At 37.3% G+C, this 23340-nt stretch overlaps 1 pseudogene; it reads left to right on the top strand.

Moving 5' to 3' along the window:
- Nucleotides 1–336: 336 nt before the first annotated feature.
- LOC108285566 overlaps nucleotides 337–23340 on the top strand; it is a 33980-nt pseudogene continuing 10976 nt past the window's right edge.

Raw genomic sequence — 23340 nt, 5'->3', positions numbered from 1 at the left:
TTTTTCCACTCGCAGGTGGCATTTCGGCCACACTGTTCAGCAGAGAAAAATGAGCTGCTGTTTCTTCAAAAACACGTGTCAAATTGGTCCCAATTCTCCAGTATACATTTTAATGGTGACTTTATTTTGGGAAGAGTAGCACCCATCTGAAATCGAACACAAGGGATGCTTGCGTCGCTGGTTATTAATTGCAATTGCTCAATCTGAGGCATCCCTCAGATAGGGCACTAGATCTGGGGTGTCCCCCAATCAGTACCTCATAATTTCTGTATGCCCAAGATGCGTGATCATCTTTGGGGTATCCCATGTGCTGGGTTTAATCACGATACCAGCGCCATGGGTACTCACACTCACTGTCTGCATGCCTTTAGCGACTACCATAGAGACATGCGGACTGCTGGGATGGGTGGTTTGTACCAGCACATCCCTGAGCCAAGCCAGTGAGGCTTGCGAGATGAGTACTAATATCCCCTGGCAAACATCCAGTTTACACAGGCCAGATTATAAAACTGCCCCAGGAGAGTAAAATTCTAGGGAGGGACCTTTATGCACATTAATCTGAAGAAGGTGGGGCCCCAGGGCTGAGGCTGGAACAATGCCCTCAGCACCTGGGCCTCCTCCCCCACCCCATTTGCCATCATAGGAAAATCCTAGGACCTGGTTTGACTATGATCTTCTAGATGGAGAAGTTCTGCTGTAGAGAGAACCAATCCTAAGCAAGACAAATAATACACAAAACACAAAGTCCCATAGCCTTCAGCTTCTGAATTCCCCAAAAGATTTCCTGATTCACAACTGTTTCCACTGGGGATTTGAACCGGCAATCCTGCCGCTACCAGTCCTACACCCCTAACCCACTATGCCAATAGGCAGCTCCTTCCAAAAGCAGGCCAGGGAGGAGCTCGCCTTCCTGAAACCTGAACCCAGGTGTGGGCCCAAAAGCCAGGGGGCAGGAGCCAGCAGCTGTTTTTGGCTTCAGCCTGGCTCCTGATATCACGCCAAGAGAAAAATGCTGCTTGCCACTTTGACTTTGAAAGCCAGGTGCACCCCTGTTTGGGAGCCTCTTTACACAGCTATGTGCCGGAGGGGAAGGCTTGCCCTGCCCCTGTGGCGTTCCAGTCTGCCATGGCGCCAGGACTATGTGCACGTTGGGCCCCCTCCCTGCACTGCTGCCACCCACCCAGTGAAGCCAGAGGAGAGGCTGGCCAGGATGTGTGCCAGGCCGCTATGCTCCCCAGTCCCGTGGAGGCCCGGGCCATACCTCACCACCTCCCTGCTCTTTTGCTCCCCCTACTCCGCAGGACCAGCAACTGTGGCTTTTAACAGCCTGGGCCCACCCCCCGGGCTGACCTGCTGTTCCTGAGGCCCCAGTTTATGGCTGGGAGGCAAGGCTGGTGAGCAAATGGCTGGGGAGAGTGCTCTCCTGCTCCACCCCCCACAGGCTTAGTTTACTGCTGGGACACATGGCCAGGATGCACAGCTGGTCCCGCCCAGTTTCTGCAGATAGCATCTGCCTGCCCTGCCTCCCTTAGCTACTTGGCCCAGAGATGCAGGAGAGAGAGAGAGAGAGAGAGAGAGGAGAGAGAGAGCACGAGAGAGAGAGCGCAAGAGAGAGAGCGCAAGAGAGAGAGCGAGAGAGCGAGTGCTGGGGATTCCTGCAGATACTTCTGAAACCTCCGCAGTCCCACACAAGTCCGGTGGGCTCTGTGCCCTGCACTTTCTCCTTAAATCAATAGGACAGATTTTAGCGAGTGAGAGGCATCCCATATGACTTACCACTCTGAAGTAACAGTTTCTTATGCTGCACTCCTGGCTGGCTTGCCAATACTGTGATCAGGTTCCAGGACCTGGGGAAGGCTCAGCTCACTCCCTGGTGTCCCGTGTTCTTCCAGGCCCTTGGTCTCTCACTCTCTCAAGAATGGGAGGGAGGACCCCATCGGATGTAGTGTGCTTTTAAGTAAATATTGGACCCCAAAGAGTTTTGCAGAAAGTGATTTATTTAGACAGAGAGAGAGAAAAAGGAGAAAGAAAATAGAGATAGAGAAGCTCTCAGGTATTGTGAGAGGGGATCCAGATATGGAGTCCGCCCAGATGAGAGAGAAGGTGATTTTTAACCTGGGAGAAATTCCCACCCCATTTACGTTTTTAGGCCTATGAAAGGGGTTCCTTTAAACTTCCACTGGAGTGATTGACCTTTGATTTTTTTTTTCCCCCACGTGCTCGAAAGTTTAGACAAAGACCTTTAAGATCCCGGATAGAGAGGTGGGTGAAGGTATGGCGCTGGGAAGTTCTTGCCTTTGAAAATATGCCCCCTTGTGGACCTGGGAATTGAATAGATTCCCTCAGCTTCACTTCCAAGTTTAACTAAATTCTACTAAAGATCCTGACCAAAAGCACTACCTTGCATCCACCTGTTCTTTAAAAGGAGGACGTGCTGCATTGATACAACTGTTACCCAAATGCTAACGTCTAAACTCATGTCTCTATTCTCAGTGATTGTCTTTGCTTCAAGCAATTGTTTCCTCTCATACTATAAATGTTGTCTTGCACACACTCATTATTCAACTGCTTTTAAAATGTGGTGATTTATTACTGCCTGTGCCTAGAAACTCCTTCTTGTGGTAATTAGGAGAACACTTTGCTCTTCAGCCAAGTACTCAGCTTAACCTCTAACATTCCATGCTCCCAGGTACTACACATGGAGAGGTCTTATCTAGCATATAGTCAAAGGCCTTGCCTCTACTGCTCTCCTCCTGCCACTCTGGAGAAGCAGTCAGGCACAGCTCCTGTAAGTCCACTTCTTTGTGTGCCTCTGTCTATGCTCTATAGGAGTCACACCAAAGGCCAACCTTCTGGCCCCAACAATGATTTTTGAAGCTGCCATGGCCACGTGTGTGTTGGTAACAGATGTATATATATAAAAATTCTTTTTACTGCTATTGTACCCCCCCAAATAAACATAATTTTTTTTCTTAAAAAGGAAGTGTCTCATAAGGTTTTAAAGATAAAACACTTAAGCTCTTTCTCATCATACATAGAATCTTGGCACACATTAACTTGAAAATCTTACCTCCTACCATTTTCTCCTTCCGTATTTTATGTTTGTGTGTCCTATAGCCCAGTTACTCCACTATTCCCCTCATTCTTTAAATAAGCCATGCTTATTTCTGTTCACTCCATCCTGTTCCCTACGCCCTTCAGATTTCTTTCTGTCTATTATGATGCTATTTCTTGTGTGATACATTTTGTATATCTCCTTAGAATGAACACTGATATTTTCTTTTCTGTGTAACACTTCGGACTTATCTATAAATGAGGGCTTTCTATTATACTCCCAATTTTATAATCCTGCTTCCACCACAAATCTATTATCTTCTTAGGTAAGCCAGATGTAGTCTCCTTTTTATTTCTATTTTCTAGTTCAGAACCTGGAATAGAGTAGAAATTCAGGAATATCTGGTAAAAATAAATTAAAATTATGAGAAAGACAGTATTTTTATCTCATCTAATAGAAAAATACTACTGTAGCATTTTCAGGTTTTGTGTCTTTTTATTTTCTTGATTTATAAGAAATAATTGTTAATAACTTTGTAATAACTTTTGGTAACTATATATATTCTAGTGTTGACATCACTGGAGCTGTGAATTTAAGCATATCCAAAAAGTTCAAGTTATCCATTGCTCACATATTTTTTATTCTCTGTAGAAATTGTGTCTTCTTATTCCTTATATATCTTCCTTGGATTTTCTTATATGAGTTGACAGTTTAGATAATGACAGAAGGAAAAAGAAAATTGAAAGTTACTGCCTGTTTAGTGCCATCTGCTATTATATTTCTTTTTCCTAGTTACTCAAGGAGCAGCTTTCTAAGGTTTAATTTTGGCAATACTTTTTTATACTTTTTCAGCACCCTTCCCCCTTTCTTTTTTATATGCTACATATCTCTGATTTGGCTTCTCAAATATATTGCTACATTTTCTACACTGAAAAATGTTTCAGATTCCTCTAATGCTAGTCCCTTGTCAAATTTGATAGGAATCTAGATTTAGATTGGAAGATGTTTAAGAATTAGAAATACAGGTCAAGGCAATTGAGAGGCCTCTGCTTTGTGCATCCTTTCTGTCATCTTGGTTTCCAAAGATTTAAAATACAAAGGCCATTAGAGTAAGTATTACTGGGAACATATTTCCTTGAATCCTGTTATCTTTCCTATCTAGTTGTGATATTGTGCTGGCCTAGAGCCAGAACCAGAGCAAAACTATTTTATAAAATGCAAAACTGTTTTTAGATAAGTTGAAATGGCTGCCCCATTCTCCTCACAATAACTACTGTCCTTGGCCTCTGTAAATAGAACTGCCAGTTTGTTCTTCAAAACTATGTAAAGCTGCTTACCTTTTCTTATCAGTAACTGCTCTCTGTGGCACTAATGTGACAGGCAAGCAGTCCTAACCCATGCCGTCTTGGCTCCTGTGACTTGTAATAAGTAACTAAGGTCTGTGATTTCCACCTTAACCAGATAATGTGTAAACAAATGTTTATCTTGACTTCTGTAAACCACTTAAGTAACAAACGGAATGACAAAAGCCCCATCCCTTGGAATGTCCGGAGACCCCCACCCTCATCTCTGCCCAGGAGGTAATTTACAGAATCCACTAGCCCTCGGAATGTCTGAAGCCTTTCCATCCCCATCCCCGCCCCTCACCCCCACTCCCAAGGTGGTTTTTCGGGTATAAAAAATCGTCACACCCTCCTGTTGTCGCCACAGGTTGGAGAGACGTGAGTCCTCTGTGGTCGCCGGCATAAATAAATGACCCTGCAATCTGGCATACTTTTGTCTTGTGGTAACTTTCTACGCTCCGGTCAAATACAACATAGTAACTTAGCTATATTATCAAAAATGTCCCCAATTTCACAGCCCTAAAGAGCACAGTATCCCTGAGAGCAGTGACTACCAGCCAAATAATGCCATTTTGCAACTATGGGTCCTATCTTCATTTTTGGGTAACTTAATTTAAAAATTATGTATGCTAAATATTTATTGCAAAGTATACTTTTCATATTTTCTGATCTTTTCTAAGACAAGTTACACACACACACACACACACACACACACACACACACACACAGAAACGCACACACATTGTTTCATTGTACTACATTTCCCTCATTATTTGGCTGGCTAAATTTGATCTTTTATAGCAGTTCTACACCTGCCCTGTGCCCCTTTCCTCCATTAAAATGGTAAATTCTGGAAGCCCAAGAGGACTCTTTGCAGAGGAAACTGATACGTGGATAAAAGGGTATAGAGCCAATTCGTAGAGAACCTTCAAAGCCAATTCAGGAATTTCAAACTTCTTAATAAAAGAACTGAAGAATTAGTAAGTATTTGTTCAGAGGAAAAGGTTTAAGCAAACTGGCTTGTTGTGAATGTGTAGGAAGACTGGAAGACACACTAAAATTAAGGAATGTCAATCAGACGGATTAGGGGTAGCTATATGAGAGGAAATAGTATACACAGTCTATCAACTGTTATAAGAATATTAACTAGAATGATGATAGGCAAAATAAAAAGATTAAAAGGCTAAATATGTTTAAAGTAATTTGGAAATTAATTAAATGTGAGAAGAAAGGGCAAGAAGACATCAAAGATGTCTCCTAGAAAGAAAAAGGGAGCTATTTTTTAGGGTCATTATGGGCCTTATACTGAAATGAAAGAGATTTCTCTAACCCATTTTAAGATCTCCTTTTATTAAAACAAAGGCTTACTATAATTCTTGATCTACACAGAAATACTCATATGAAAGATAATTAGAATAATACAGGCTTGAACAATAAACTGATAGTGACATAAGATGTGATTTTAAATGGTTAAAATTTTAGGCAAATTTAAAGGAAGATGATCTAAACAAAGGACTGCTTTTCTTAAAAGAAATTATAATGATTGGGCCGGGCGCGGTGGCTCAAGCCTGTAATCCCAGCACTTTGGGAGGCCGAGGCGGGTGGATCACGAGGTCAAGAAATCGAGACCATCCTGGTCAACATGGTGAAACCCCGTCTCTACTAAAAATACAAAAAATTAGCTGGGCATGGTGGTGTGTGCCTGCAATCCCAGCGACTCAGGAGGCTGAGGCAGGAGAATTGCCTGAACCCAGGAGGCAGAGGTTGCGGTGAGCCGAGATCGCACCATTGCACTCCAGCCTGGGTAACATGAGTGAAACTCCGTCTCAAAAAAAAAAGAAATTATAGTGATTACAGTCATGGATTACAAAAGTAATACCATTCAGATGTGCATTTTACAATACAGATGATTTAGAAACATTTTAGTTTTCTACCCTAAAAAGGAACGGCATTTTAACAGTTTTTATAGTAATAATGTATACACACTGAAATAATGCACAAATCACGAGTAAAGGTTGCTAACTTGTCACACAATCAATATATCTAGATAATCACCACCTAGGTCAAGAAATAAAAATGTTATCAGCATACCAAAAGCATTCTTCAGGCCTCTTTTTAATAATTAGCTTCACACATTTCTCCAAAGGTAATAATATCTTGTCTTCTAATGCATAGATTTGTTTCACATGTTTCTTTGAAATTCATACAATTGGAACAATCTGCTTTCTATTTATTTCTAATTACATTAAGTTTGTGAATGATCCATGGCATTGTATGTAGCTATAAAAATTATTAAAGCTAAAATAATAAAAATGTAAAAAATTAAAAGATACATAATGAGTTTTAAAACAACATCAATGAGACTATTTATAGCTCTATTTATGTGTGTGCATTGGACAAGGGTACATGTGTTTTTATTTTAAGATATTCCTTAGTCTGGACCAGAAGTGGGGGGTTCAAACCTGCAAATTCTAGCACTTTGGGAGGCCAAGACAGGAGGATTGCTTGAGGCCAGGAGTCTCAGACCATCCCCAAACATGGTGACACTCTGTTTCTTTTTCTTTTCTTTCTTTTTCTTTTTTTTTTTTTTTTTTTGAGACGGAGTTACCCTCTTGTTATCCAGGCTGGAGTGCAATGGCGCGATCTCGGCTCACCGCAGCCTCCGCCTCCCGGGTTCAGGCAATTCTCCTGCCCCAGCCTCCTGAGTCCTGGGATTACAGGCACGTGCCACCATGCCCAGCTAATTTCTTGTATTTTTAGTAGAGATGGGATTTCACCATGTTGACCAGGATGGTCTCGATCTCTTGACCTCGTGATCCACCCGCCTCGGCCTCCCAAAGTGCTGGGATTACAGGCGTGAGCCGCCGCGCCCGGCCCCACACTCTGTTTCTTAAAGAAATTTTTTAAATTAGCCGGCATGGTGGTGCGTGCCTGTAGTCCCAGCTCCTCTGAACGCTGACGTGGAAGGATCTCTTGAGCTCAGGGGTTTGAGGAGGCAGTGATCTTTGATCACTCCACTGCATGCCAGCCTGAGTGACTGAGCAACAGAGTGAGACACCATCTCTTACAGAAAGGCAAAAAAAAAGAGGAGGAGAGAGAGAGATACACGTTAGTCTGAAGTGGATTTTGTTGGGTCTTCTTATCTAAGCTGAAAATGCATTATGCATAATTCACTTTCCTGCAGCGTTCTGGATTAGAGTCAGCCACCAGAGGCGTGCATGCATTACGATTTGGAAGGCAGAAGTACACCTGCACTTATTATCCTGTCACACTCAGAATGCTGGTGCGAGGCACCAGGCACACTGTGGCTGTTCAAGCATATTGACACCGATATTCTGACTCCTCGTGGAAGTGGAGCCGTATCAGCCAGATCTTATTTTTTTACTTTCTCGGAATCATGCAGGCAGGTGCTGCCGCTGGAGCAGGGAATGGGCCTGCCATTTATTTAGCTCCTGTCAGTTTCCTAGCTCCAGCTGCTCTAATTGCAGGGCTAGGCGTACCTTTAGCTCTATGGCAAGAGGCACCAGCTTCTGCATATCTCAGACCTCATCAAAAGCTGGCAGCTTGGAGGTAGTGAGACACAGAGGTGAGATCCACTTCATCAAGGTGAGTTCCAGTTTGTCTTTGCTGTCTTCTAATTCATGTCTACCTTTCCTTCGCCACTGCTTGGCCTGCTGATTTCAGGTCTAGTCTCAGATGCAGACACCACAGCCATACACACACTGTATAACCAGGTTCCAAAATTACCTGAGGTCAAATCCTTGTAATAAATCAGTTATTCTGCAACACTCCCAGTTAGTGATGCTACTTCTTTAATTACTTACTATTTTGGGGGCAGTTAATTATCTCAAAACAAAATATTTTTTAGACATAATCACACCATTAAAATAAACTAAATATATTAAAATATTTCAGATTACTTATTTATGAATGGTAAAATTCTTTATAAGTTTAAAGTGCACGGAAACACTTATACAGATAAACCAATTAAAATTCAAATGTAAAAATAAAAACTTGTGAACATTTAAATAACATAAATACAAATGCCAGCAACAGATTACAAAAATATTAGGATCTTAATCTGACAAACATTAATGCCTTTATGCAAGGTAGATTTGTAAATCAATACAAAATATGAATATCATTGGCTGTACTTATTAGGAAAAGCAAAAATAAGTTAACCTTTAATAAATATAATTTCATATGTTAATTTCATTCACTCTGACAAAATTGCAAATTAAAATTTTTTGCCAATCAATTAAGAAAAGATTAGGGTACGAGACAAATAGTTTCTTTTGTTGTAGATAAAGCAGTAGTAAAGTATAGTCACGTGTTGCTTAACGGCAGGGACGTGTTCTGAGAAATGTGTCATTAGGTGATTTCATCATTGTGCAACATCACGGAGTGTACTTACATAAACCTGGAGGATATAAGCCTACTGCACACCTGGGCTATCTGGTGTAGCCGATTGCTCTAGGCTACAAACCTATATAGCACCGTATTGTGCTGAAGACTGGGGGCAGTTGTAGCACAATGGTAAGTATTTGTATACTAAAAATGTATCTAAACATAGAAAAGGCATAGTAAACATACAGTGTAGAAGATAAAAACTGGTATACCTGTAGAGAGTACTTATTACAAATGGAGCTTGCGGGACTGGAAGTTGCTCTAGGTAAGTCAGTGAGAGAGTGGTGAGTGAATGTGAAGGCTTAGAACTTTACCTTTCGCTGCTGTAGGCTAAATTAACACTGCATACCTAGGCTTCCCTACATTTATTTTAAAAAATTCGTGTTTCAGTAGTGAATTCACCTTAGCTTACTGTAACCTTTTTACTACGTAACTTTTAATTTTTCTGATCTTTTTGACTCTTTTGTAATAACTTAGTTCAAACCATACATTGTACAGCTGTACAAAAATATTTTTCTTTACACCCTAATTCTGTAAGATTTTTAATTTTTTTCACTTCTTATATTTTCTTAGTAAAAACTGAAACACAAACACACATGTTAGCCTAAGCCGACACAGAAGCAGGATCATCAATATCACTGTCTTCCATCTCCACATCTTGTCCCACTGAAAAGTCTTCAAGGGCAATAACACCCATGGAGCTGTCATCTCTTGTGATAACAGTGTTTTCTTCTGGAATACCTCCTGATGGACCTGCCTGAGACATATTTACAGTTAATCTTTTTTTTTTTTGACAAGTAGAAGGCATACATTGTAAAATAATGATAAAATATACAGTATAGCAAATACATACATCAGTATTAGGCATTTATTATTCTTTACCATACATAGTTGTAAACATGTGATAGTTTTATACAGCTGACAGCTCATAGTTTTGTTTACACCAGCATCATCACACATGAGCAATGTATCATGCGGTGACATGACTATGGCTATGAAGTCACTAGGCGAAAGGAATTTTTCAGCTTCATTATAAGGTTATGAGATCACTGTTAGTTAGAAAAAGGGTCATTCATGATCAACACGTCCTTATGCTACACATGACTGTAGTTTAACTTAACACCAGATATGGGAAAGAACATGAGCAATAACTGGCCTCAATAAATTGACACATTTTTATAATGTGCAAGCCAGTGGAATCAAAAGTTAGCACATATATAACACAACAATATTATCACCATGAAGAATGAGAGTTGGAGCATAAAAAGCATCTCAGAATGGCCCTCTATCTCCTGATCACTGCGTTCTCACTTGACCCAAGATACCACACTCCTAACTTCTAACATCATAGGTTAGTTTTCTCTTTTAGATAACTTTACATAAATGTAAAAAACTCATTACCGGAACAAAAGAAGAATGAAAGATTCTTTATTGGGGAAAGTTGTAGGGTTCAACAAATCACTGCTAAATTATGGAAGGAAGTTCAATTATTTTTACGTTTGTTTAGGCCAAAATTGTCTCCTTCATGATTTATGGGAGACAATCCTGGCAATCATTGTAGCACATTTAACAATGATTAAGTAGATTTAAATTTCATTTCTCTTACAAGCACTTTTGGTTGTTATCAAGGGTATTGGAGGCCAACGTCCACATGAAATGTATCCATCTGTTTAAGCATACGTGCCAGGCAGCTAAACGTACAGAATGACCACTCAGGCCCCCTCAAGATAAGTATGTAGATATTTTTCTTTTCAAGAAACAAATCAGACTTCTAAAATATCTTGGTGATTAATTTTATGTGTCAACTTGACTGTGCTAAAGGATGACCAGGTAGCCTGCAAAACATTATTTCTGGGTTTGTCTGTGACAGAATTTCTGGAGGAAATTAGGATTTGAGTTATTAGGCTGTGCCTGAAAGACTGGCCCTCACCAAGGCGGGTGAACATCATCCAACATTAAATAGCACAAAAAGGCAGAGGTAGGGCTCATTCTTTCTTTTTCTTCTTGAGCTAGAAGATCCATCTTCTCCTGCCCTTGGACATAAGAACCCCTGGTTCTTGGGCCTTTGGGCTCAGGGTTTACACCAGCAGCCTCCCATCCCCACCCCCATCTCCTGTTGGTTCTAGCATCTTCAGCCTTGATCTGGCATCATTAGCTCCTCTGGTTCTCAGGCCTTTTAACTCAGACCGAATTACCCCACCAGCTTTCTTGGTTTTCCAACTTGGAAGTGGCAGATAATGAGGTTTCTCAGCTTCCATTATCATGTAAGCCAATTTTCATAATAAAAATGTTCACATATGTATATATTTGTAAATATATATTCTATCCCTATAGATGGAGAATCTATAGACTATAGATCTCAATTTATGGTTTTATTTCTCTCGAAAACTCCAACTAAAACACATATAAAGCTTGGCTCTGGTGTGATTTATTTTTTCCTTCAATTTTAGCATGAAAGTGATTAGGAAGAATGTTAATTTAAATAAAACAGTTTTATTGCACAATGAAAAAAATGTAAGTGTAATTTTATAATAGTTAAAATAGAAACAAAGGTTAATGTTCTTTTCAGCTAGGTGAACTAAAAGGAACCTGGTTCACTCTCCTATTTAAAATAAACAAAGAAGGGACAAAATATAAAGCAACAGTTTTCAAAACACCAGGTATGAGGCAGTGAAGGGCAGTGATTCTTGAGGGAAGGGAAACAAATGAGGAATTCCTTCAATCTGCCAATGCCTACTACTGTGCTGGGATATTTTCTGGCCATGGCTCAGTGACGGTAAATTTAGGAAGTGCACATCACTGAAGAGTTGAGATGGAGCTCAGAGTCTGAGGAAACCAAGGCACCTAGAATTCACAGAACAGTATGTTGAAGAGGAGAAAATTGTGCAGTTAAAAACTTTGGAGACACTAGAGGGTTTCTCTTAATTATTTAGCTGAGTAGAGATCAGTGCATGCATTTGAAGAAACTGAGACCAGGGAAAGAACTACCTAAAGAATTAAAGTCAACAATGCCTCATGTTTACATAGGGCCAGAAGTAGAGCTTGGTCTTAACATCCAAACAGGAAATCCTCCATATTCATCGGGCACTGGATAGTGTATCAGAAAAATTTGACTTAAGCAGTGAGAAAATTGGCCCAAGACTGAGCACTGCCACTTAACAAATTTTAAAAGAAATAACCAACAAGGTCAAATTGTCTCACATAACTATTTCATAAAAAAGATGAAGAAACTGTATGGCAATACAGGAGTATTGAGGATCTAAACAGGTAAGAGTCACAATGTCTGCATCCTATACAAAATCATCAGGCATGCTAAGAAGCAGGAAAATATCACCTATAAGAAGGGGAAAAACCATTTATTGTAAACTAACTCAGGATTGTCATAAATGTTAAAATTAGATAAGCATATGAAAGGTTATTGTAATTATACTCCACAGGTTTAAAGAGTCAAGCACTGACACAAGGTATTTTTTTTTTTTTTTGAACTCAAATCTTACTTCTAGGGAGCAAAATTACAATGTATGAGATAAATTATCCTTGATTTTTCAATAGAAAAAAGCTATTAGAAGTGAATTTAACTAGGATGAGAGATAAAAGATCAATACATAAAAATCAGTGGTATTTCCATCCACTATTAATGCTACTTGGAAAAAAGTAGCATTTACAAAAGTATAAAACATGAAATACTTCAGGATAAATACAATAAATAATGTGAAAGACCTGCATATTGAAAAATACAAAACAATTTAAGGTACGTAAAGAAAACATTAATGAATGGAGAGGTAAACCATATTAAAGAATAATTAAAAAACTCATTATGGTTAAGATATCAATTGTCTCCAAATATATCTGTAGATTTCATACAATGTTAATCAAAAGCTCGGTAGATTTTTTTTTTTTTTTTTTTGGTGTGGAAAATGACAAACTGAATCTAAAATTCATGTGAAAATTCAAGGAATTAAAATGCCTAAGTAACTTGAAAAGGCAGAATAGTTTAAGGAGTAACACTACCTGATTTCAAGAGCTAATAGAAAGCTACAACATTCAAGAAAATATTAAGTTATTGGCATAAAGATAGAAAAGTATTGTCTGGAAATAAAAGACTTGTGATAAAAAGAATAACAATGTGTTATTATAGAAGTTTGCAACGGGAATATCTTCCCTAAAGAAACTAAAATACTAAAAACAGAATATTAGGTTCTGTCTGGACAGCAGTAGCAAAGCAATGATGATCTTGTCCTTATGGAACTGATAATTTAACAGAGAGATAGCACTGCACAGCTCAGAGAAGTGACTATGATTATACATGAAAATAAAGGAAACAAACCCTTTGCACACAATGGTGTGTCTTTAATTATATAAATACTTGAATAAATAGAAAAAATTATCAGCCATCTTTGATGATGGAAAATTTTTTTTATTATACTTTAAGTTCTGGGGTACATGTGCAGAAAGTGCAGGTTTGTTACATAGGTACACATGTGCCATGGTGGTTTTCTGTATCCATCACCCCGTCATCTACATTAGGTATTTCTCATAATGCTATCTCTCCCCTACCCCTCCACATCCTGCTATCCCTCCCCTAGCCCCCCATCCCCGACAGACCCCTGTGTGGGTGTGTGATGTTCCCCTCCCTGTGTCCATGTGTAAGTGGGTCCATTGTTCAACACCCACTTACAAGTGAGAACATGTGGTGTTTGGTTTTCTGTTCTTGTGTCAGTTTGCTAAGAATGATGATTTCCAGCTTTATCCATGTCCCTGCAAAGGACGTGAACTTATGAGGATGGCTATTTTTGGAAAAGATTGAACTTTCTTTTATTCAAGCAGTTAGAACAAAAGCAATGTATTGATTATCTGGTGACTCCTGGGACCTATTTATTCTTTATGTAAATTATAGTGCTATCATGTATACTACTTCTGAGTTTAGTGAATATCTAGATGAGCAGAGAATTAAATTGCATTTATTGATTTTACTCATTAGTGGCTCATAGGTCCTATAGCATAGAAATAGTCTATATATGTTGAAATTAAAAAAAATAAAAGTATTTTGTAGCTGCCTATGCATAAAATGGTAGTAAGGTTTTTTAAATTAATATTTCATTCTTCAGTGTTTTAGTAGTTCAGGCTGCTATAACAAATGTCAAAGGCTGGGTGACTTAAACAACAATCTGCTTCTCATAATTCTGGGAGCTGGGGAATCAAGATTAAGGCACGGGCCAGTTCAGTTTTTCCTGAAGGCCTCTTCCTGTCTTGCAGTAGGACTACATCTGATTTTCTGTATTATCACATTGGAAGGTGGTGGGGAGAGAAAGATCTGGGGTCTTGCTTTTCTTAAAGGGGGATAACCTCATCATGATGAGCAAAACTCTTTTTCAAAAAAAAAAAAAAAGAAAAGAAAAAAAACTGCACTTGTACCCCTTAAATTTATAAAAATTAAAAACATCCAGATTTTGAACCCGAACCCCCAGTGTGATGGTAGTCAGAGGTGTGACCTTTGGGAGGTAACTATATTTAGATAATATCGTGAGAAAGTGTTTTGCTCTTGTTGCCCAGGCTGGAGTGCGATGGCACAATCTCGGCTACTACAATCTCTGCCTCCTGGGTTCAAGCAATTCTCCTGCCTCAGCCTCCCAAGTGGTTAAGATTACAGGCATGCACCACCATGCCAGGCTAATTTTGTATTTTTAGTAGAGACAGGGTTTCACCATGTCAATCAGACTGGTCTTGAACTCTGGGTCTCAGGTGATCCGCCCGCCTTGGCCTCCCAAAGTGCTGGGATTACAGGCGTGAGCCACCACGCTCGGCTCAGTTTTCATTATATGAATACATGGTGTGTTGGTGATGTCTGGGCTTTTAGTGTTATCACCAACCGAATAATGTATATTGTACCCATGAAGTAATTTCTCATCCCTCATTTTCCTCCCACCTTTCCACACTCCATGTCCATGTTAGCTCCCACCCGTAAGTGAGGACATGCAATATTTGACTTTCTTTGAGTTGTTTCACTGAAGATAATGATCTCCAGTTCAATGTTCAGTCCATAGTAGGTTTCTATAATTGCTAATGACAGTTGCAAATAATGAAAGCTCATTTCTGTTATGTACTGGGTCTCCACTGGGATACTATCCCAGTTCCTAACTGTACCTCTTTCTTCCTTTCCTCTTTATGTTTACTTAATGAGTAAAACTTGTGGAAGATTCAGTATCTTTTACACAGTAATTAAAATATTCCTACCCATGCCACAAATTGTTAATAAATTATTTTCAGTAAGGGAAGAGGCCATTGTGTATCATATATGAAGTAAATAGCCTTAAATATAAATTTATTGTTGATTTTAGGAAGTATTTAACCATATTACTGACAAAGCACCTCAAACTTTAAAGGTAAACCTTATCATTACTAAAATATAATACGCATTCCATTTACTGTAGAATTTTCCAATTGATGATAAATTATTAGCACACACTTTGCATTACAACTAGTATGGATATGGAAACCAGACGCAGAAAATCCTTTCTGTTGTATGGATGTGCCCATGCACTTATTTTTATAATGTCAGTGCTGTTGAACACGCACCTTCTGTTGTGGGTACTGCCATCCCCACCTCCATTCTCTAACCAAGGTTTTCCTACTCATCTTCAAATATTTCATTTATTTTGTTTCTAGGCAAATGAAATTGCACTTCTCTAATTGCTTTCATTTTCTTTACAAATCATTGTTATAGCATTTATTTCATGCTTGTAAATTTTTAACAGCATTTTAATGTGTAGGGAGCTACATAAAGGCAGAACACTATGTTTTTTTAATGTGTGTTTGCTGTAATGTCAAAAGCATTTCTGGCACAAGGAGTTAATCATTCAATACTATTAGTAAATGGAAAGATTGGCTAGATAATAATTATTGTTGGATGATGTTTGCTGACAAACGGTTTGGTAATAAGATTGTTTTTAATATATGTTTAGATAAGCAGACACATTCCATATATTGTGGGGGGAGAAACATCTGTGCTTTTTAGAATATCTAATTTTGGGAAGAATTTCATAATTTAAAGTACTTGGATTTCTGTTTTAGAAATATCTACCAGAATCTTAAATGTTCCATCTTCCTGACAACTTATTATGCAATTGTGCTCTGAAGAATAGAAAACATCCTTTAAATATTAGAAACAGTTTATGTATTTATGTATTTCAGGAGGTTAAGCAAGAAGACAGAAAGGAGTGTATTTAATTGGAGAACTATAGCCATTTATAGGAGTTTCAAGTAGATATTATTTTTATAAAGCAGAATTTCATAAGAGATAATATAAGACTTCAGTGCAAATAAAAATGATCAATGAAACTAAAATATTTTTTACAGTGTAGTCAGGATGTGCATTCAATATAATAACCCAAATATAAACAACAGAATGGAACCAATTTCCAAAACTTAGTCTACAATTCAGCAGTCAGCATTTATGTACTTTCCTAAAATCATTATAATAGCCCCGACTTTCATTATATAATATTTTCAAAGGGATGTCTTTTGTGCAGAACATGATTGAGCTATTTAGATTAAAACTATAATTACAAATTGCTTTATTAAGTTTATAATCCTCTGATGAGAGAAATGAGTTATTTACTAACCATCCTAATGACCTCACTGCTCACATAGATATTTTTGGCAAACCTTCAAGGCAAGATTCACCAAAATTCAGAAATACATAATATTGTTTAATAAGCCAAATAAGCCTGGAATATAAATACATCCATCCAAATAAAATTTTACAGAGATTATGGACATCTGTACATTTATGAGTAGATTATTTTATTAAAATATTTGTTTTTACATTGAATTATATTAATATTCAAATCATACCTTAAAATCAAAGAAGATTTAACCATGTAATAAATGCAGTGTTTTATTATTTCAACTGCTAGTTTTTCTTCCTCCTGTTAAATTTTAATTATGCTCAATGTATTCTAAACTTATAGGAAGAAAGACAGAGGATTAAAATAGTTATTACATTAAATAATGCCTGTCTTTCCCAATTAAATGTAAGCTATTTGAAGTCATGAATCCTTTTATGTTTGACTTGGTATTCACAGTTTGGAGAAGAACGCCTGACACATGGCAGGTAATTAGTAAATGCCTTGTTGACTAACTGAATGACTGCCTTTTTATCAGTTAAATTTCAAATGAAACACTGAAGCAAAACATACAAATAGTGTTGCTAATGGAAGCAAATACTTTAATTTAAAAGCTGTAATGAAGCTTTGTGGACTCTAAATCATTTTATTACTTGGACAAAATAGTGACTAAAAGTCTTTAGAAAAGAGAAATGTCAGGGTGCTCTTTAATACAAATCTTGTCTTTTATGTAAGAACACAAATCCCCAAGACTTATAACATGGACTTTGTTAAATGTTCATAACATGTGTGAATCCCTCATAAATATTTGTGAAACTTTGAAAAAAACATATTGATTCTCTTTACACATGCATTTACACTGAGTGTATCATTCTTTCTACACTACTTCAAAGAGAACATTTTTTTCCCTTACAGTATTAATAAGCTTCTTAATACTTATTAATGAGTAAGTAAAACTGGATATCTGAAAATAACGCTTTTCCATTAAAACATTTGGTTCAGCAAATGGGAGCCTACTTGCTTCTTTGGTTCAGCTCAATTTTGCCTGATGCAGAACAAACACATTTGGTTTTTAAATATATTTTCTCTAGAATAGTTTTAAGCAGTCAGTGATCATCTCCTTGCAATTATCCTCTTCTGCATTTCCAACAAAGTAATTTCAGGTTTCTTTGAAATGTTGTCTGTTTTTTTTTTTTTTCCTTCCATTTAAGTTTGTGATTTGAATTTCATTTTCTGGCTAGGCTGATTGCATTTCCTTGAGTTCAACTCTCCGGTAACATTTTTAGGTGTATCTAATCTCACATTCCAAGCTAAATAAGATTACTGTTGACAGTCTAAATTCTTGTTTAAAAGTTCAGACGCCATAGAGAATTTTCATGCTATATTTTTAGCCTAAAGTTGTGTTTATACAAAGTTTTTTATTCATATGTTCAATTATTTTAAGCAAAATATACCTTTGAAGAAAGTAAAATAGACATTTCATGAATACATGAATAACCTTATATATGGAACTTTCATTAATTGATTTCTACTTGTGTCACTATGTTCTTGCATTGCTATAAATAAACACCCAAGGCTAGGTAATTTACAAAGAAAAGAGGTTAAATGGGCTCATGATTTTGCAGGCTTTAAAAGAAGCATGATGTTGGCTTCTGCTTCTGGTGAGGCCTCAGGAAGCTTATAATCATGTCTGAAGGTAAAGGGGAGCCAGAATGTTACCTGGTCAAAGGAGGGGCAAGAGAGAGTCAGGGAGGTGCCACACTCTTCAAAACAACCAGATCTTGTGAGAACTCACTCACTGTCTTGAGGATAGCACCAAGCCATTCATGAGGGATTTGTTGCCATGTCCCAAAACTTCCCACCAGGCCCCACCTCTAACATAGGTGATTACATTTCAACATGAGATTTGGAGGAGACAGATACCCAAACCATATCACTGCCATTTTGATTGTGAAGCTCTTCCTTGTTTGACATTAGATGAACAGAAATATGAATGAGAAACTGTCATTGTCTTTTCCTCCAGGGCAGTGACTCCTGCCTGCAATCCCATCACTTTGGGAGGCTGAGGCAGGAGGATTACTTGAGGCCAGGAGTTCAAAACCAGCCTGGTCAACAATGTGAGCTTTTCTCTCAAAAAGAGAAAGAAAAACATAATTAGCCAGGTATGGTGTTGTGCATGTGTAGTTTCCACTATTGAGAGGCTGAGGCAGGAGGATTGCTTGAGCCCAGGTGTTCAAGGTTGCAATGAGCCATGATCACATCACTACACTCCAGCCTGCACAACAAAGCAAGACACTGTCTCCAAAAAGAAGAAATTATTATTTTGGGGGATAGAGATATGCATAACGGAGACAACTACATATTAACAACTGACTACAGTAAAATGTGTTTCACTATGACATACTGAAAATGAAAGTTTAAAAATTATCTCTCTGAGATGGTGGGAAAAAAATCCTCAGAAAGGCGGTATGATGACTTTTTAAACTTGGATTTCAAGGATAAGTGCATATACCATCTGTTTTCAAATATTTTATACACTATACATAACTTAGCAATTGGTCACAAACTCTGTCAAAGAAATGTTTCCATTCATTATATCAACATTCAGTGCATTAGAGAAAAGACCAGTATCAGATACAATTGCCCAGTCTTGAGTATATAACCTTCTAATGGCTAAGAATTAGGGGAGTAATGAACCCTGCGAGTTAGAAGGATAGGAATGCTGAGTGGAGAGGGAAGTTTGTTGCAGTTTGCATCTTGCATGTTTTAATGCTGTTTTCAGCCCAAATTGACCCTAAAATTCTCTTTCATTCAAAAAACCAACTAATAGGAAAAAGCTGGGCCCAATATTGACAAGCCATGATTGAAAAGATTTATTAAAATCTCCGATATCACCAGACACACATCTTGAGACATAATTCACAGGACCTTGGAGCACAATCCACTGAGCAGTGATACGGCTTCAGGGAGATACCAGTTGCTGCCAATCCTTTCTCCTTTTTTCTTTTGTGCACTAAACTCAATAAATAGCGCTGTTTTACTTGTACATAAAAATTCATGGTACATAGAGTTTTCAGACATATTGAAAAATATGAGAGAGAAAGAAAGAATTTTAATGGGGTGTGTATATATATTGATGGAGCTAGCTCTGAAGCCATTTGTTGATGTTGGCAAGAGGATAAAGTAAGAGCAGACTAAGTTTAATTTATTGTTACTACTTCCTTGGGCTCTGAAAAAAGGCGATCTTAGATAAGAGCTTTAAAAATAAGCACTGCATTTAATTGCTTTTGCAAAGAAAATCTTTCATGTTGATAGCAATAAATATTAATGAGTATAAGAATAGAAAATGAGATAATGGGAAAAGAATCCTTCATCAGAATAACAATGCATGAAAACCAATTTTGGGACTTCAAATTCCAGCCCTGTTTGGGTAACTCTTACTTTGCTAACCTCCTACTGAAAGCAACTATGAAAGCTAGATAAAGAACATACAACAACTGCTTGAATACTTCATTATATAATTCAGGCAAGCTGAACTATAGTGGTCAAAGGAACAGAGAAAAACGGAAATCCAGCATGGTGAGATTTTCAAATTAGTCTCTCTGACTATTCCATTGGGTAAATTCCTTTTTTCTTTTGCGCATCAAATAGGGAAATTGTCCTTTTAACTGGCTTTAAATGGAACATGGTAGTCTAGGAACACAAAACATTTGTTTAAACTAGAAGACAGAGATTGGCGTTTTGGAGTTCCATGAATACCAGGAGTTGTTCAGAAAGATCCTAAACTGCAGAGTGAGGCTAACCTCCTAAAATTCACAGAGGTAAAAATTAAAAAATAAATAAGTAAACAAAGTGTACTCCTATATTTTTCCAGAAAGAAAACTTCAAGCACAGATAGTTCATCCAGTTATATTTACCAACATTTTAAGAAAGAATTAACACCAATCTTAAACTCTCTAGGGAAGACAAATTTAAAAATAAAGCATCTCTTAATTTTCTTTATTTATAAATAAGCATAATAATAACTAAAACAACAAAAACATTATAAGAAAAGAAAAATTGTATCTTAGTATTTTACTTAAAGTCAGATGCACAAATGTCTATAGAAATTTTAGCAAATTAATTAAAGTAGAACATAGAAGGATTTTATATCATGATTAAGGTGAGTTTATACCAAGAATTCATTTTTAACATTCAAATATCAATAAATTTTACTCTAGCTACAGAATAAAGGGAAATCTATCAATAGATGCAAAGACATTTGACAAAAATCATGATAAATTAAATAAAAAAATTATTTACTCATGATTTAATATCTTAGAACACTGAAAATAAAATTGAGCATTTAAAATCTGATGAAGTATAACTAATAGCTACTAAAGCAAAAATTGCATCAGTGATTAAAAACTGCACACCTTTCCTCTGAAATCAATTACATAAACATGTCCACTGCAACCAAGTCTAGTCAACAATGCAGTAAGGCCAGCAAATAAAATGCATATATAAATATTGGAAGGGAATAAATTACACTACCCACATGCAGTTAAAATCACCAAAATGCAGACAATCTATAAAAATTTAAAATAATTGTCTTAGTTGTTGGTTAAAAAATTAATATGAAAAAATTGTATTTTTATATTTTAGAAAAATCAGATAAGCCATTGACCATATATCGTTAGAAGCATAAAAATTTACATAGATCTAGCATTGTCTTTATATGGAAAACTATCAAACATAATTGAATGAATTTAAAATTATAAATAAGAAGATGAAAATTTTACACTTGTAGATCAAAAAGTTCTATGTTGTCAAGGCTTTCTGAAATGATCTATTGAACAAAACCTAATCAAAACAGTGGCAGGTTTTTTCAAAATTGTTTTAAATTTATATAAAAGTTAAAATGGCTAAGATAGTCAAAATACTTTTGAAGACAAATAAAGCTTAATATTTGCACTGCTAAATTTCAAGTCCTTTTGTTAAAATGAAGTAATTAATGCACTGTTGTATTGGTGAAAGAATAAATAGAAACAGGTATGTAACAAAATGGAAAAAAACAACCTAGTATGTACATGATCACCAATTGTATAACAAAGTAACTATGACAATGATACTGCTATGGCTTGAAGCAGGAGTGTTAATTTCCTTAAATCTGTGATTTTTAAATTTGAATTCTATGCACTATCTGGATATCAAATTAAAGGGACTCATGAACTTGAGTGGGACAGAATTAAAACTTTATTTCTGCTAATCTCTAAACAAAGTGTATTATTCCTTTCATATACATGTATGAATATAGGCAGCAAATAGCATTACTATTAGCAGTATATGGAAACTGTCACCAATAAAAATCATAGAAATTTTAGTTCTTGAAGAAATACTGAAATATCCTTTCAACTCATGGCATTTAAAAAATTAAATTAGCTATCAGACTTGCTGCTGAATATTGTTAAACATTTTGGTATGAAAGAATCAATTTATTACTCATAAAATTGAATTTATTGATAATATTTCAGTGTAAATGCTTTCTTATATAACATTTAATTTTACTATTTAAATTATTTTTCTTTTTTTTGTTTGTTTGTTTCTTGGTTTTTTGAGGCATAATCTCACTCAATCTGTTGCCCAGGCTGGATTGCAGTGGCATGATCTTGGCTCACTGCAACCTCCGCCTCCTGGGGTCAAGCGATTCTTCCGCCTCAGCTGGGACTACAGGTGTGTGCCACCATGCCCGGCTAATTTTTGTATTTTTAGTAGGGCTGGGGTTTCACTATGTTGGTCAGGCTGGTCTCAAATGCCTGGCCTCAGGTCATCTGCCCACCTTGGCCTCCTGAAGTGCTGGGACTACATGTGTGAGCCACTGCTCCCATCCATTCTTTTTTCGTATTTAAAAATCTTTTCTGCTAAGACATCTTAGCTTTCTTTTTATTTCCAATAGATTTAATGATACAAATATATATGAGGATATTAAATCAATTGGGTATACTTACAGAAAACAAACAAAAGACAAAAAAAAAAATCAAAAAAGTTTTCCCTAATTAACATGGTACACAGAAAACTGTTTCCAGATGGACTTACATCTATTTTTGTTTGTTTGTTTGATTGTTTGTTTTTGAGGTAGAGTTTTGCTCTTGTTGCCCAGGCTAGAGTGCAATGGCCTGATCTCATCTCACCAGAACCTATTCCTCCCAGGTTCAAGCCATTCTCATGCCCTGCCTCAGCCTACCAAGTAGCTGGGCTTACAGGCACATGCCACCACGCCCGGCTAATTTTGTGTTTTCAGTAGAGACCAGGTTTCTCCATGTTGGTCAGGATCGAACTCCTGGCCTTAGATCATCTGCCCACCTTGACCTCCCAAAGTGCTGGGATTACAGGCATGAGCCACTGTGCCCAGCCTTGGACTTATAATTAAATATGAAATTAGATCAATAAAGCTTTTAGAAGACAACACAGGGGAATATTATAAGAAACTTGCCAGTGGCACCCTTCTTTCTTAAACAGAAAAAAAAAGCATTATACAAAAAAATTACCAGCAAATTGGACCATTTGAAAGTCAGTAGATCTAGTCATCAAAGAGCACATTAAGACTGTGAAGAGTCAAGCCACAAGGTTAATGAAACATAGACTATGTAATATTGACAATGTATTATTTGATATTTAATTTTTCTAAGAAAGTATTTAGCCGGGCGCGGTGGCTCACGCCTGTAATCCCAGCACTTTGAGAGGCCAAGGCGGGTGGATCACGAGGTCAAGAGAGCGAGACCATCCTGGTCAACATGGTGAAACCCCGTCTCTACTAAAAATACAAAAAATCAGCTGGGCATGGTGGCACATGCCTGTAGTCCCGGCTACTCGGGAGGCTGAGGCAGGAGAATTGCCTGAACCCAGGAGGCGGAGGTTGCGGTGAGCCGAT

This window comes from Cebus imitator, unplaced genomic scaffold, assembly GCF_001604975.1.
Source record: "Cebus imitator isolate Cc_AM_T3 unplaced genomic scaffold, Cebus_imitator-1.0 Scaffold301, whole genome shotgun sequence".
In the NCBI taxonomy this organism is placed as follows: domain Eukaryota; kingdom Metazoa; phylum Chordata; class Mammalia; order Primates; family Cebidae; genus Cebus; species Cebus imitator.
The sequence above is the reverse complement of the archived record's forward strand: the minus strand, read 5'-3'. Positions and strand labels throughout refer to the sequence as shown.